The sequence below is a fragment of the Aquarana catesbeiana genome, linkage group LG06, assembly GCF_042186555.1.
Source record: "Aquarana catesbeiana isolate 2022-GZ linkage group LG06, ASM4218655v1, whole genome shotgun sequence".
Taxonomy (NCBI): domain Eukaryota; kingdom Metazoa; phylum Chordata; class Amphibia; order Anura; family Ranidae; genus Aquarana; species Aquarana catesbeiana.
This window is the reverse complement of record NC_133329.1, coordinates 233,999,487-234,012,899: the sequence shown is the minus strand read 5'-3', so window position 1 is coordinate 234,012,899 and position 13,413 is coordinate 233,999,487. Positions and strand designations below refer to the sequence as shown.

At 41.1% G+C, this 13,413-nt stretch overlaps 1 long non-coding RNA gene across 1 annotated transcript in view; it reads right to left on the bottom strand.

The window, feature by feature from the left end:
• Window positions 1-13,072, bottom strand: part of LOC141146646 (uncharacterized) — a 54,532-nt gene extending 41,460 nt beyond the window's left edge. Inside the window, exons 1-2 of the long non-coding RNA XR_012244970.1 lie at window positions 12,941-13,072; window positions 10,550-10,699 (exon numbers count right to left, since the gene is read on the bottom strand). This is a non-coding gene — a long non-coding RNA (uncharacterized lncRNA). The remainder of the gene's footprint in view (window positions 1-10,549; window positions 10,700-12,940) is intronic.
• Between the last annotated feature and the right edge of the window lie 341 nt (window positions 13,073-13,413).

Below are 13,413 nucleotides of genomic sequence, written 5' to 3'. Positions count from 1 at the left end.
CACTTATTGACATTTTTTTTACCAAAGACATGTGGCCGAATACATTTTGGCCTAAATGTATGACTAAAATTGAGTTTATTGGATTTTTTTTAGAACAAAAAGTAGAAAATATCATTTTTTTTCAAAATTTTCAGTCTTTTTCCATGTATAGCGCAAAAAATAAAAATGGCAGAGGTGATCAAATACCATCAAAAGAAAGCTCTATTTGTGGGAAGAAAAGGACGCAAATTTCATTTGGGTACTGCATTGCATGACCGCGCAATTAGCAGTTAAAGCGACGCAGTGCCAAATTGTAAAAAGTGCTCTGGTCAGGAAGGGGGTAAATCCTTCCGGGGCTGAAGTGGTTAAATGATTTCATTTATTAAGGGAAAAAAGCTGCCTAAACCTGCCTGGCCCTACTGTATGTGAAAAAGTAATAACCCCCCCTCGCCCCCCTGCTAAATCATGAATAAACTCTGATTAACCACATTTTTTGGAAAGCTGAGCTGAGAAAGCTGAGCACTCGCCACACCCAGGCCTGATTACTGCCAGACTTGTTGAATCAAGAAATCACTTGAATAGAAACTGCCTGACAGAGTGAAGTATGCTAAAATATCTCAAAAAGCAACACATCATACCGTGATCAAAAGAAATTCAAGAACAGATGAGAACAGTCTGGAAAGGGTTACAAAGCTATTTCTGATGCCGCGTACACACGGTCGGACTTTTCGTCTACAAAAGTCCAACGGACGCTGACGGACTAAAGCTGGCTGGTAATCCGATCGTGTGTGGGCTTCTCCGGACTTTCAACTGACTTTTTCAGCCTCAAATCCGACGGACTTTAGATTTGAAACATGCTTCAAATCTTTCCGACGGACTCGAGTCCGGTCGAAAAATCCGCTCGTCTGTATGCTAGTCTGACGGACAAAAACCCACGCTAGGGCAGCTATTGGCTACTGGCTATCAACTTCCTTATTTTAGTCCGGTGTACGTCATCACGTAAGAATTCGACGGACTTTTGTGTAATCGTGTGTAGGCAAGTCTGTTTGTTAGAAAGTCCGCCGCAAGTCCGTCGAAAGTCTGTCGGACAGGCTGTCGGACTTTTGTAGCTGAAAAGTCCGACCGTGTGTACGCGGCATAAGGCTTTGATACTCAACAAAACATCAATGAAAGCCATTATCCACAAATGGAGAAAACTTGAAACAGTGGTGAACCTTCCCAGGAGTGGTCGGCCTACCAAAATTACTCCAAGAGCATGACAACGACTCATCCAGGAGGTCATAAAAGAACCCAGAACAACATCTAAAAGGCCTCACTTGCCTCAGGTAAGATCAATGTTCATGATTCAACAATAAGAAAGCGACTGGGCAAAAATGGCATCCATTGGAGAGTTCCAAGGCAAAAACCACTGCTGACCAAAAAGAACACAAAGGCTCGTCTCACATTCGGCAAAAAAATCTTGCCGAGATTTTTGGGCAAATATTCTGTGGACTGATGAGACAAAAGTTGAACTTTTTAGAAGGTGTGCGTCCCGTTACATCTGGCCTAAAACTAACAGCATTTCATAAAAAGATCATACCAACAGTCAAACATAGTGGTGATAGTGTGATGGTCTGGGGCTGCTTTGCAGCTTCAGGACCTGGATGACTTGCCATAATTAATGGAACCATTAATTCTGCACTCTAACCGAAAATGTCTGGCCATCAGTTTGTGACCTCAAGCTCAAGCGCAGTTGGGTTATACAGCAAGACAATTATCTGATACACACCAGCAAGTCTACCTCTGAACGCCTCACAAAAAAAATGAAGGTTTTGGAGTGGCCTAGTCAAAGTCCGGACTTAAATCATATTGAGATACTGTGGCATGATCTTAACCACTTCAGCCCCGGAAGGGCAACAAAGCTAATAAAGGGTCTGGAGGATATTAGTTATGAGGAAAGGTTGTGAGCACTGAACTTATTCTCTCTGGAGAAGAGACGCTTGAGAGAGGATATGATTTCAATATACAAATACCATGCTGGTGACCCCACAATAGGGATAAAACTTTTTCGCAGAAGGGAATTTAACAAGACTCGTGGCCACTCATTAAAATTAGAAGAAAAGAGGTTTAACCTTAAACTACGTAGAGGGTTCTTTATTGTAAGAGCAGCAAGGATGTGGAATTCCCTTCCACAGGTGGTGGTCTCAGCGGGAAGCATCGAAAGTTTCAAGAAACTATTAGATAAGCACCTGAACAACCGTAACATACGTTGACATATAATCACACACATGGGTTGGACTTGATAGACGTGTGTCTTTTTTCAACCTCACCTAATATGTAACTACCGTATTTATCGGCGTATAACACGCACTTTTTTCCCCTTAAAATCAGGGGAAAGTCGCAGGTGCGTGTTATACGCCGATCCCCGCCGATCCCGAGCTGTCACATTTTCAAAATCGCGGACCGCGATTTGAAAATGGCGCCACTGGAGCCGAAGTACACAGAGCCGGTCCTCGGCTCTTTCCGGCGGCTCTCGTTTACTTTCGGCTCCACTCGTAGTCCCGAGCGGAGCTATCCGAACCTACTCGGATAGCTCCGCTCGGGACTACGAGTGGAGCCGAAAGTAAACGAGAGCCGCCGGAAAGAGCCGAGGACCGGCTCTGTGTACTTCGGCGCCGGCGGCGCCATCTTCAAATCGCGGACCGCGATTTTGAAGCCCTGGAAGCAGGGACAGGGGATCCCAGGCTGCACTGACAAGGCTGCACTGGGGAAGGCTGCACTGACAAGGCTGCACTGGGGAAGGCTGCACTGACAAGGCTGCACTGACAAGGCTGCACTGGGGAAGGCTGCACTGGGGAAGGCTGCACTGACAAGGCTGCACTGACATGGCTGCACTGGGGAAGGCTGCACTGACAAGGCTGCACTGACAAGGCTGCACTGACGAGGCTGCACTGACAAGGCTGCAATGAAGGGCATTTAAATGTAAGTTTTTTCCCCTTCAACTTCCCTCCTAAAAGTTTTTTTTCCTTAAAATTCCCTCCTAAATTGGGGTGCGTGTTATACGCCGGTGCGTGTTATACGCCGATAAATATGGTACGTAACTATGTAAGGATTTGCCCCCTTCCTGACCAGGCCATTTTTTACGATTTAGCACTGCGTCACTTTAACTGACAATTGTGCGGTCATGCGACTTTCTACCCAAACAAAATTTATGTGCCTTTTTCCCCACAAATAGAGCTTTCTTTTATTGGTATTTGATCACCTCTGTGGTGTTTATTTTTTGCGTTATAAACATATAAAAAAACAGCAACAATTTTGAAAAAACACAATATTTTGTAGTTTTTGCTATAATAAATATCCCCAAATTTAAAAAAACAAAACAAACAAAACTATTTTTTTCCTCGGTTTAGGGCGATATGTATTCTTCTACATATTTTTGGTAAAAAAAATGACAATAAGTGTATATTGATTGGTTTGCGCAAAAGTTGTAGCGTCTACAAAATAGGGGATACATTTATGTCATTTTTATTTATTTTTATTTTTTTACTAGTAATGGCGGCGATCTGCGATTTTTATGGGGACTACAATATTGTGGCGGTCAGATTGGACACTTTTGACACTATTTTGAGATCATTAACATTTATACAATGATCAGAGCTAAAAATAGCCACTGATTACCGTATAAATGACATTGGCAGGGAAGGGGTTAACACTAGGGGGGTGATCAAGGGGTTAACTGTGTTCCCTGGGTGTGTTCTAACTCTAAGGGGGATAGGACTGACTAGAAGAGGAGAGAGATCGGTGTTCATACTTAGTATGATCACACGATCTCTCCCACAAAAAAAGAGAACACAAACGTTTCATTGCCATTGTTGCCACCAACGATGACACAACCAGTTATTAGGTTTAGGGGGCAATTACATTTTCACATAGGCCCAGGCAGGTTTGGACAGCTTTTTTCCCTTGAAATCATCATATAAAAACTGCACTTTGTATTTACTTAAGTTATCTTTGTGTAATAGTAAAGTTTGTTTGATGATCTGAATCATTTAAGTGTGACAAATATGCAAAAAAAAAAAAAATTAGGAAGGAGGTAAATACTTTTTCATAGAACTGTAGCTACCAGTGCTTCAGCCTACCTGGCCTTATTCACAAGGTACTGTAAGTCTTCAGAGACTTGGTCACAACAAGGTCGGCCATTACGGGCGCCGCCTCCCCTATCCATCGCCGCCACCCCCATCCATGCGTCCAGCCCCTTTCAGGACACCAGCACATGGATTCCAATGTGGAATGGGTGTTTTTTTTGAAGCACCTATTAGAGCCAGCGGCTTCAAAATAGGCTCTGCTCAGGGTGCTGAGAATAGGGAATGAATATTCCCTATTCTTACACTGAATCACCTCTCCGCCAATCAGGAAGCGTGGGTCTGAGACCCGTTTCCCGATTGTCTGAAAGGAGAACCGTTCTGATTGGCTGCCAAGGAGGAGGGAGGAGACGGAAGCCGTGAACAGAGGAAGGAGAAGCTGCTCGTGATGCCTGCGGAGGAGAGCCGAGGAAGCCACCCGTGATTGCCCGCCATTGATGGGGTAAGTGCACCGGCCGACCGTCCTGAACCAACCCGGCCCAAACCAGGGGGGCTGGGGGGTTAGGGTGGGAGTGCACTGTTTGCCGTGTGTCCCAACTTCCTGTAGATGGCAACCCAACTGTGCCCCTCAATGGACAATAAAGGAAAATACAGTTTGCCGGTTTGGCTGCATGTTCTTTTAGCTCTGTTAAAAGCATAAAAACAACAAGAGGTGAAAAAGAATTTAAAAAAATGTACAGCATAAGAATTTGCAATGCTCCAAGTAGTGTTCCTTCTATGACTGGTATATCTTCTCCTGTGCACAAATAAGTATACTTTTGCTAATTAATGAGAGATTATATATGACATCATTAGTGACAGTGACACCCTAGGCAATATCGCAGTTTAGGTATATACAATTACATTAAAAAAGGAAAGAACCTTTTAATATTCTCCTCTTGCCACCCCTCTTATGTTCCGCCATCTTCAATTATCCTGCGCTTGTGCAGGTGTGCTGTAGGTCTCTACCGGGTATTTGGGACCTAAAGAAAAATGCACTAATGGAACGCGGTAGAAAAGTCCCCAGCAGCCTCTACGCGTTTCGCAATAGGGTTTGCGTCATCAGGAACTGGGGACTTTCCTACCGCGTCTGATCATACGGGTGTGAGGCTTGGAACGCACACCGCTGTGAGGAGACACTAGGACAGATTGAGACTCCGCTCTCCACATACACTGCTGTATTAGCTTGGTGCCGGCTTAGGGGCACCTACACATGTGAGTTTGACTATGTTTTTTAAAAATTTTTAAATAAATGAGAGTTACATACTACACCATGATGGCTATCCACATGTTTTTGTGAGCATTATATAGAGCAAGAGACACTATTGTACTGCTTGAACAGGCTGCGATTGGATCCATCATAAACGGAGTGGTTATCCTAAATGAACCAAAGGCGCATATTCTTACCGTATCTGGTGAGTGGCCATTGCAACAGGTGGTGGTGAAATTTGGAGCACTTTATATTGAAGAAAAACATTATTACTGCACAGGAGTGATCACTCACTGAGGACATCTAGTGTACTGTGGTGCACATGTTGGGGACAGTTTTCAAAAAAAAAATTTTTTTCAGAAAATGTTCTTGCACTGTGCAGCACATATATACATTGATATGGGAATTTTATGAATGAAGTAATATTGGCACATACATTTTGATCAGAAATAATAAACGGGAAAGATAAGTTTTTTGATATAAAGCCAAAAAAAGAGAAAAATATCAATATACCAATATAGATGGCAAAGAAAAACACTTCATTATAGGATCAATATAGAAATATTTTTTACTTTGCACAATTTGCACACTTTTATGGTGGTTATTATACACAAAAGTTAGTGCAATACACTTTTTACTATAGTATCGGGATATCCTTTAAGAATTTAATAAGGACTGCCCTTCATCAGAAAATATGAACATGTTCCGCAGCCTCCAGACTTTGGAGTGTTTTTCTTGTTTGTGTTGTGCTGTGAGTATTAGATCCTCTAGTTTTTTAATTTCCTCTACTTTACACAGCCACAAACCAACGGATGGGGGTGTGTTTTGTTTCCATGTAGCTGGAATACAAGATTTTGCGACATTGAGCAAGTGTTGTATAATAGATTTCTTGTACGACTGCGTCGGGATTGTGGTGGCGTGCAGCAGGAAGAACGCTGGGTCTTTCTGAATTGTGTGATCCGGAAATTTTTGCATGACTGTCTCTATTGTTATCCAAAAGTGTAGTCGTAGTGGGCAGGACCAGAAGATATGGAGAAGTGTCCCTTTGTCTGTTTGGCATCTCCAGCATTTATCTGTTGTGGTAGAGAAGAAGCTGTGTAGTAACTGAGATGTATAATACCACCTTGTTATGATCTTATAGTTCGTTTCTTGTATCTTGTGCAGATGGACGATTTTAGAGAGAATCTGAGGATGTTTTGTTTTTGCACGTCAGTGAAAGTACGCTGTAGGTCATTTTCCCATTTTTGTAGGAACACCAAATCTGGTTGTTCCGATGGGGTGTTAAGCAGGGTATACATTTTTGACAATACTTGGGGTAGTACTCCCTCGTCTCTAGAGTAGTCCTCAAATGTTGCCAAATCACGTTTGAATTGTACTGGGTCTGGTATTGAGTGAATGAAGTGATGTAATCGTATTGCCTTCCAAAATGAGAGCTGAAAGCTACCAGTTTCGCTCATTAGTGATTGGATCTATGTCCATTGATCCCCGTCTACCTAGTGTAAAGCACAGTCTTTACCTGCTGTCAAAAGCGTCTCATACTCTGATTGGTCTAGTCCAGGCGTAAACGCCGGGTTGCCTAGAATTGGGAGTAGTGGTGAATGTCTTGATGTCAGGGAAGTTGTGCTTATCATTATTGATAGTGAGTTGGTCATAACACCATATCGCTCCCTTTAGTGGGACACTCACCTGGTTGAGTTCTATTTGCGTCCACAATTTGGTTTGTACATGTCTGTTCCAATCGATAATTCTGCCTAGGTGTACCACTAGGTAATAGTTTTTTATGTCTGGAAGGGCCAGTCCTCCGTACTGTTTTGGTAGTATCAGGTATCATTTGCGTATGTGACCATATAAGATTGGTAAACAACGAGTGCACTTGTCTAAAGTATAGAGGTGGGATCTTGATTGGTAGTGCTTGGAACAGGTAAAGGAATTTTGGGAGAATGCACATTTTGATAAGATTGCATCTGCTAAACCAGGAGTGGAATCCTTTGTTCCACTCCTCGAGCAGTCCTCTTGCCTTTTTCAACAGTGGGGGGAAATTGAGTTCAAATGTGCGTGTCAAGTCGCAGGGGATACTTGTCCCTAGGTAAGATGGCTGTCTGACCATTTGAATTTAAATTTAGTTTTCAGAGAGGTCAGGTTGTCTGGTGTCATGTTAATACCCATAGCTGCGGATTTGTCAAAGTTAATTTTTAGATTAGATATGTTCCCATATCTCTTAAATTCTTTAATTAGGTTTGGGAGGGGCACAACAGGGTTAGTAAGGGAAAATAAAAGATCATCTGCATATGCAGAGATCTTGTTTTGGGCCTGGTCTACAGTGCTTCCCGATATATCTGGATTCCTGCGTATCGTGCATAGGAAGGGCATAATGGGGGCTTTTAACTACCTGGAAATTGAGTGGAGTATTGGCACTGCTGAAATAGTTAAAGGGCACAAATTTATAGACCTATTACAAGACAATTTTATGGTCTAGTTTATTGAGGCCCTGACTAGGAATGACACTCTGCTCGACCTGGTAATCTCAAACCATGCAGAGCTTATTACCAATACTCATATAAAAGAACATCTGGGTAGCAGTGACCATAACATGATTTCATTTAGCGTTAGCTGTAAGCAACAAACACATACGGGAACTATAAAAACACTTAACTTTAAGAGCACAAATTTTCCAAGGATGAGGGCTGCTCTCCAAGACTTATAGGCTGTACACATGATCCGAAAATCGGACTTCGGACCCTACAGCACTGTGAGCTGTAGGGTCTTATATAGACAGGTGTGTGGCTTTCCTAATCAAGTCTAATCAGTATAATCAAACACAGCTGGACTCAAATGAAGGTGTAGAACCATCTCAAGGATAATCAGAAGAAATGGACAGCACCTGAGTTAAATATATGAGTGTCACAGCAAAGGGTCTGAATACTTAGGACCATGTGATATTTCAGTTTTTCTTTTTTAATAAATCTGCAAAAATGTCAACAATTCTGTGTTTTTCTGTCAATATGGGGTGCTGTGTGTACATTAATGAGGAAAAAAATGAACTTAAACGATTTTAGCAAATGGCTGCAATATAACAAAGAGTGAAAAATTTAAGGGGGTATGAATACTTTCCATCCCCACTGTATGTATCGCAATTGGGAGATTGTACTTACAATAGGAATTTTCCCGTACGATAACACAATAGCTTCCTGTATGCATAACCACCTTGTAGCGTGTGAGGGGAAATTATGTAATGTGCATGTGACCCCTCTAGCCACGCCTTGTGCGCCTGAGATCGTAGCTACTTGGAATATTCATGTCCGGTCATGTATATTAGTTTTTTCAATCGTTTTGCATGACTTTTCGGCACTTATTTGGAAATATGGAAGATACCAGCATTCCAGTAGCTATGCTTAGTCTTATGGCTATCCAAAATGTACTTAACCAAAAAAAAAGTCAAGGCGAAGACTGTGGAGTAAAGAATGGCTCCTCAACTGTGCCAAGTACTCCCATATGCAACTTATCTGGGAAATTCAAGAAAATAACACAGATGATTTCTGCAATTATTTGCGAATGAACAATGAGTGCTTCCAACAACTCTTGGCAGCTGTCACTCCACTGATCCAAAAACAGGATACATCAATGCCTCAGGCTATCAGTGCCAAGCAAAGGCTAATAGCCACCCTGCATTATGTGGTGATGGGACGAAGCCTGCAGGACTTGAAATTTACCACAAGAATTTCGCCTCAGGCCCCTGGCAAGATCATACCTGAGATATGCAAGGCGCTGATCACTGTTCTACAGAGTGAATATATAAAGTTAATGTATATAAAGTAAATATATTAAATACATACCTTAAACAATGTTTACATTTTGGTTGCAATTCATGTCTAACAGCTATAGGCCTCAGCTTATTCCCATGTCTAAAATATATAGCTAGGTTTAAATTGTTTCAAAAGGAAGACCTAGTATCGGAGTACCTCAGTAAGCAGGGTGACTCTGCAGGTACTCAGTAACAATATGTGCCAGCGTCCCCAAGAAGCAGCTACAGCTCCGGCCCCTACACAGACCGGACGGCATAACCTGTTGCTCCCCCTCATCTTCCTTAGGCACTACAACGTTTAAGCCTGTGCTCTCCTTCATATGGACATTTGACGCTACAGTTTTTGGAGAGGTTCCAGGTTATGACCGATTGCTGTTTACAATCTGATTTAAACTTTCTACATTTATGATCAAATTGTGGTCAGTTATATATGGTTACCACTGGCTGATTTGGGCAATCTTACCATATCCAATTGAGTCTCTAGCTCCTGAGGAAGCGTTCTGCGAAACGCGAAACATGTAGAGCAACTAGAGAATACCCCACCGTGGATCACCAAACCTGCTGTATTTTCTCTGCTATAGCTATATGCTTGCCTACTGTTTGATTTTCAGGGGAAGTATTTCTCCCGTACTTGGTTTAAGCATCACATGTATTTGTCTATAGCCTTTTCTATGTTATACAAATTGGCAGGATAGGACCCATACGGTGTATTATCATTAGTATCTACATTGAATTTGTAGTGTTTTTAAACAATTTATGTGTGTTTAATGTTTTTTATATTTTTCTAATAAAATATCTCTACTAAATATATAGTTTGTAGTTGAATACTATTGTGCCCTCAAAGTCCCATATTTAAAAGTTTTTTCTATCTATAGGTTTAAATTGTTGTCTGCAGCACACAGATTTACAAATCCTATCTATCCTATCTATTTATATATAGAGTCCAGAGAACGTAATTGGTAATTTGCAGTGTTGCCAGTCATAAGCTATTTATGCAAAAGGTTTATTATCTTACGTCAAATGACATAGGGTAATAAATCTTAAAGTGTGCAAATATGTTATTTTTCTACACAAAACCATAAGAAAAAAATATTATGAATATACAATGGTTATTAAAAAATAAACTATACCAAAAATATTGTTAACTTTTACAAATTTGAAAACATAATATTGTTAACATTTACAAATTTGAAAACATAAGTGCCATGATTGCTTTCCAAAGCCTTGGTCTACAATTTAGCTATAATATCAATGAAATTATTCAATAAACACAGTACGGAACTTGTTGCGTCTTGTATATTCTGCAGATGAGTGCAGCAGCTACGCAAATCAGCAGTTAGACGACCAATGGTCGCTAGATTCAAACTGGGTTTTGTTAAGTAAATAATAATAATCAATGGCCTGTTCTGGTGGAAACAGAAACAAAAAAAAACACACACACATGAGCATGTCACTTACTGGAGAATAATACTGTCTCTGCAATGTCCTCATCTGTTGGCTGCATGACATCTGCATCCACATTCTCCAAAGTGTCCCCTTCCAAGAGATCCGATCTGCTCTCGTAACTGGTCATTTCGTGAAGCTCCACATATTCTTTTGTTCTAGCATCTGCATATCAAAAGATATCAATATTTATAGTCCGATTTAATGCATCAGTAAACAAAATGTCCTGTAAACGTTCATATAACCTGCTCTTCAGCATTTCTTTTCATCAATGACATTATAAGTGCAGGGACACTACACAAAATTGAAATGTGCTACAGCTACCAACATGTGCAAATGTGAGAATTGAAGCCTCTGCAGTGGTCCATCAAAGTGATCCGAAGTCTCTGAATACCCCCCTACCAATCTGGAAAAACGTAATTGAATACTGATCTAATGCGAATCATGATTGGCTGGAACCTATACCCAACCACTATATAGTATACCGCAATACTATAATAGCTGACATACAGTCAGGTCCATAAATATTGGGACATCGACACAATTCTAATCTTTTTGGCTCTATACACCACCACAATGGATTTGAAATGAAACGAACAAGATGTGCTTTAACTGCAGACTTTCAGCTTTAATTTGAGGGTATTTACATCCAAATCAGGTGGTCAGGTGTAGAAATTACAACAGTTTGTATATGTGCCTCCCACTTTTTAAGGGACCAAAAGTAATGGGACAGATTAACAATCATCCATCAAACTTTCACTTTTTAATACTTGGTTACAAATCCTTTGCAGTCAAATACAGCCTGCGGTCTGGAATGCATAGACCTCACCAGACGATGGGTTTCATCCCTGGTAATGCTCTGCCAGGCCTCTACTGCAACTGCCTTCTGTTCCTGCTTGTTCTTGGGGCATTTTCCCTTCAGTTTTGTCTTCAGCAAGTGAAATGCATGCTCAATCGGATTCAGGTCAGGTGATTGACTTGTCCATTGCATAACATTCCACTTCTTTCCCTTAAAAAACTCTTTGGTTGCTTTCGCAATATGCTTCGGATCATTATCCATCTGCAGTGTGAAGCACCGTCCAATGAGTTCTGAAGCATTTTGCTGAATATGAGCAGATAATATTGCCAGAAACACTTCAGAATTCATCCTGCTGCTTTTGTCAGCAGTCACATCATCAATAAATACAAGAGAACTAGTTCCATTGGCAGCCATACATGCCCACGCCATGACACTACCACCACTATGCTTCACTGATGAGGTGGTATGCTTTGGATCACGAGCAGTTCCTTTCCTTCTCCATCTGTCCATAGGATGTTGTTCCAGAACTGTGAAGGCTTTTTTAGATGTTGTTTGGCAAACTCTAATCTGGCCTTCCTGTTTTTGAGGCTCACCAATGGTTTACAACTTGTGGTGAACCCTCTGTATTCACTCTCTATGTGAGCTGTAAGGTCTTATATAGACAGGTGTGTGGCTTTCCTAATCCACTCACTGTATTCAAGTCTTCTCTTGATTGTTGACTTTGACACACATACACCTACCTCCTGGAGAGTGTTCTTGATCTGGCCAACTGTTGTGAAGTGTGTTTTCTTCACCAGGGAAAGAATTCTTTGGTCATCCACCACAGTTGTTTTCCATGGTCTTCTGGGTCTTTTGATGTTGCTGAGCTCACCGGTGCATTCTTTCTTTTTAAGGATGTTCCAAACAGTTGATTGGGCCACACCTAATGTTTTTGCTATCTCTCTGATGGGTTTGTTTTGATTTGTCAGCCTAATGATGGCTTGCTTCACTGATAGCTCTTTGGATCTCATATTGAGAGTTGACCGCAACAGATTCCAAATGCAGATAGCACACTTGAAATGAACTCTGGACCTTTTATCTGCTCCTTGTAAATGGGATAACGAGGGAATAACACACACCTGGCCATGGAACAGCTGAGCAGCCAATTGTCCCATTTACTTTTGGTCCCTTAAAAAGTAGGAGGCACATATACAAACTGTTGTAATGCCTACACCGTTCACCTGATTTGGATGTAAATACCCTCAAATTAAAGCTGAATGTCTGCAGTTAAAGCACGTCTTGTTCAATTCATTTCAAATCCATTCTGGTGGTGTATAGAGACAAAAAGATTAGAATTGTGTCGATGTCCCAATATTTATGGACCTGACTGTACATCAATGATCTGATATGATAAGTAGAAACAAACCTTTTACAACTGACTCTGGTATAGATAAATCTTCCACCGTTATGACACCACTGTCCTCATCAGTGTGTTCATCTGGTTTTTCTATGCTTGAATCAACAAACTTTAGTCTTCTCCTCTTGCGCTTCCCTTTATAAAAAAAAGGTGTGTTGCGAAATTTTGGGGTGAGAAATACAAAGGTGTTTGTACATGCTAGGTTACCTACTTGATTTAGTTTTCGTGCGCAGATTATCATCTGTGTCATCCTCACCATTTTCTTCTTGCTCCAAAGAGGTATTTGGCAGGTAAGCATGGCTTCTCTTTTGCATTTCTCTCCTTTTGGCTCTCTACTTTAAATGTTGTCCTGCAATAAGGGGAAATAAAAGAGAGAAATGTTAAATTCCACAGCAATGTACAGGTCGTACATGCATAGACACTATAACATTGCTTCCATCCATTGTTTTTGCATATATATATATTTAGATACTAACTTTTCATAAGAGTGCAATGGATTTGTTCCATTTGTTTCTCCTCACGGTGTTTTATATCTGACCATCTTTTTATGAGTTGGTCTTTTGATCTTTCTACTCCATGCTACTTTCTTAAGCATTCCAGAACTTTGTCCAAGATGTTGCTTTTTCTGCTGTTGGGCCTGTCATAAATTTGGAGCTTTCCATCATAATCGTGCTTTCCCAGCAG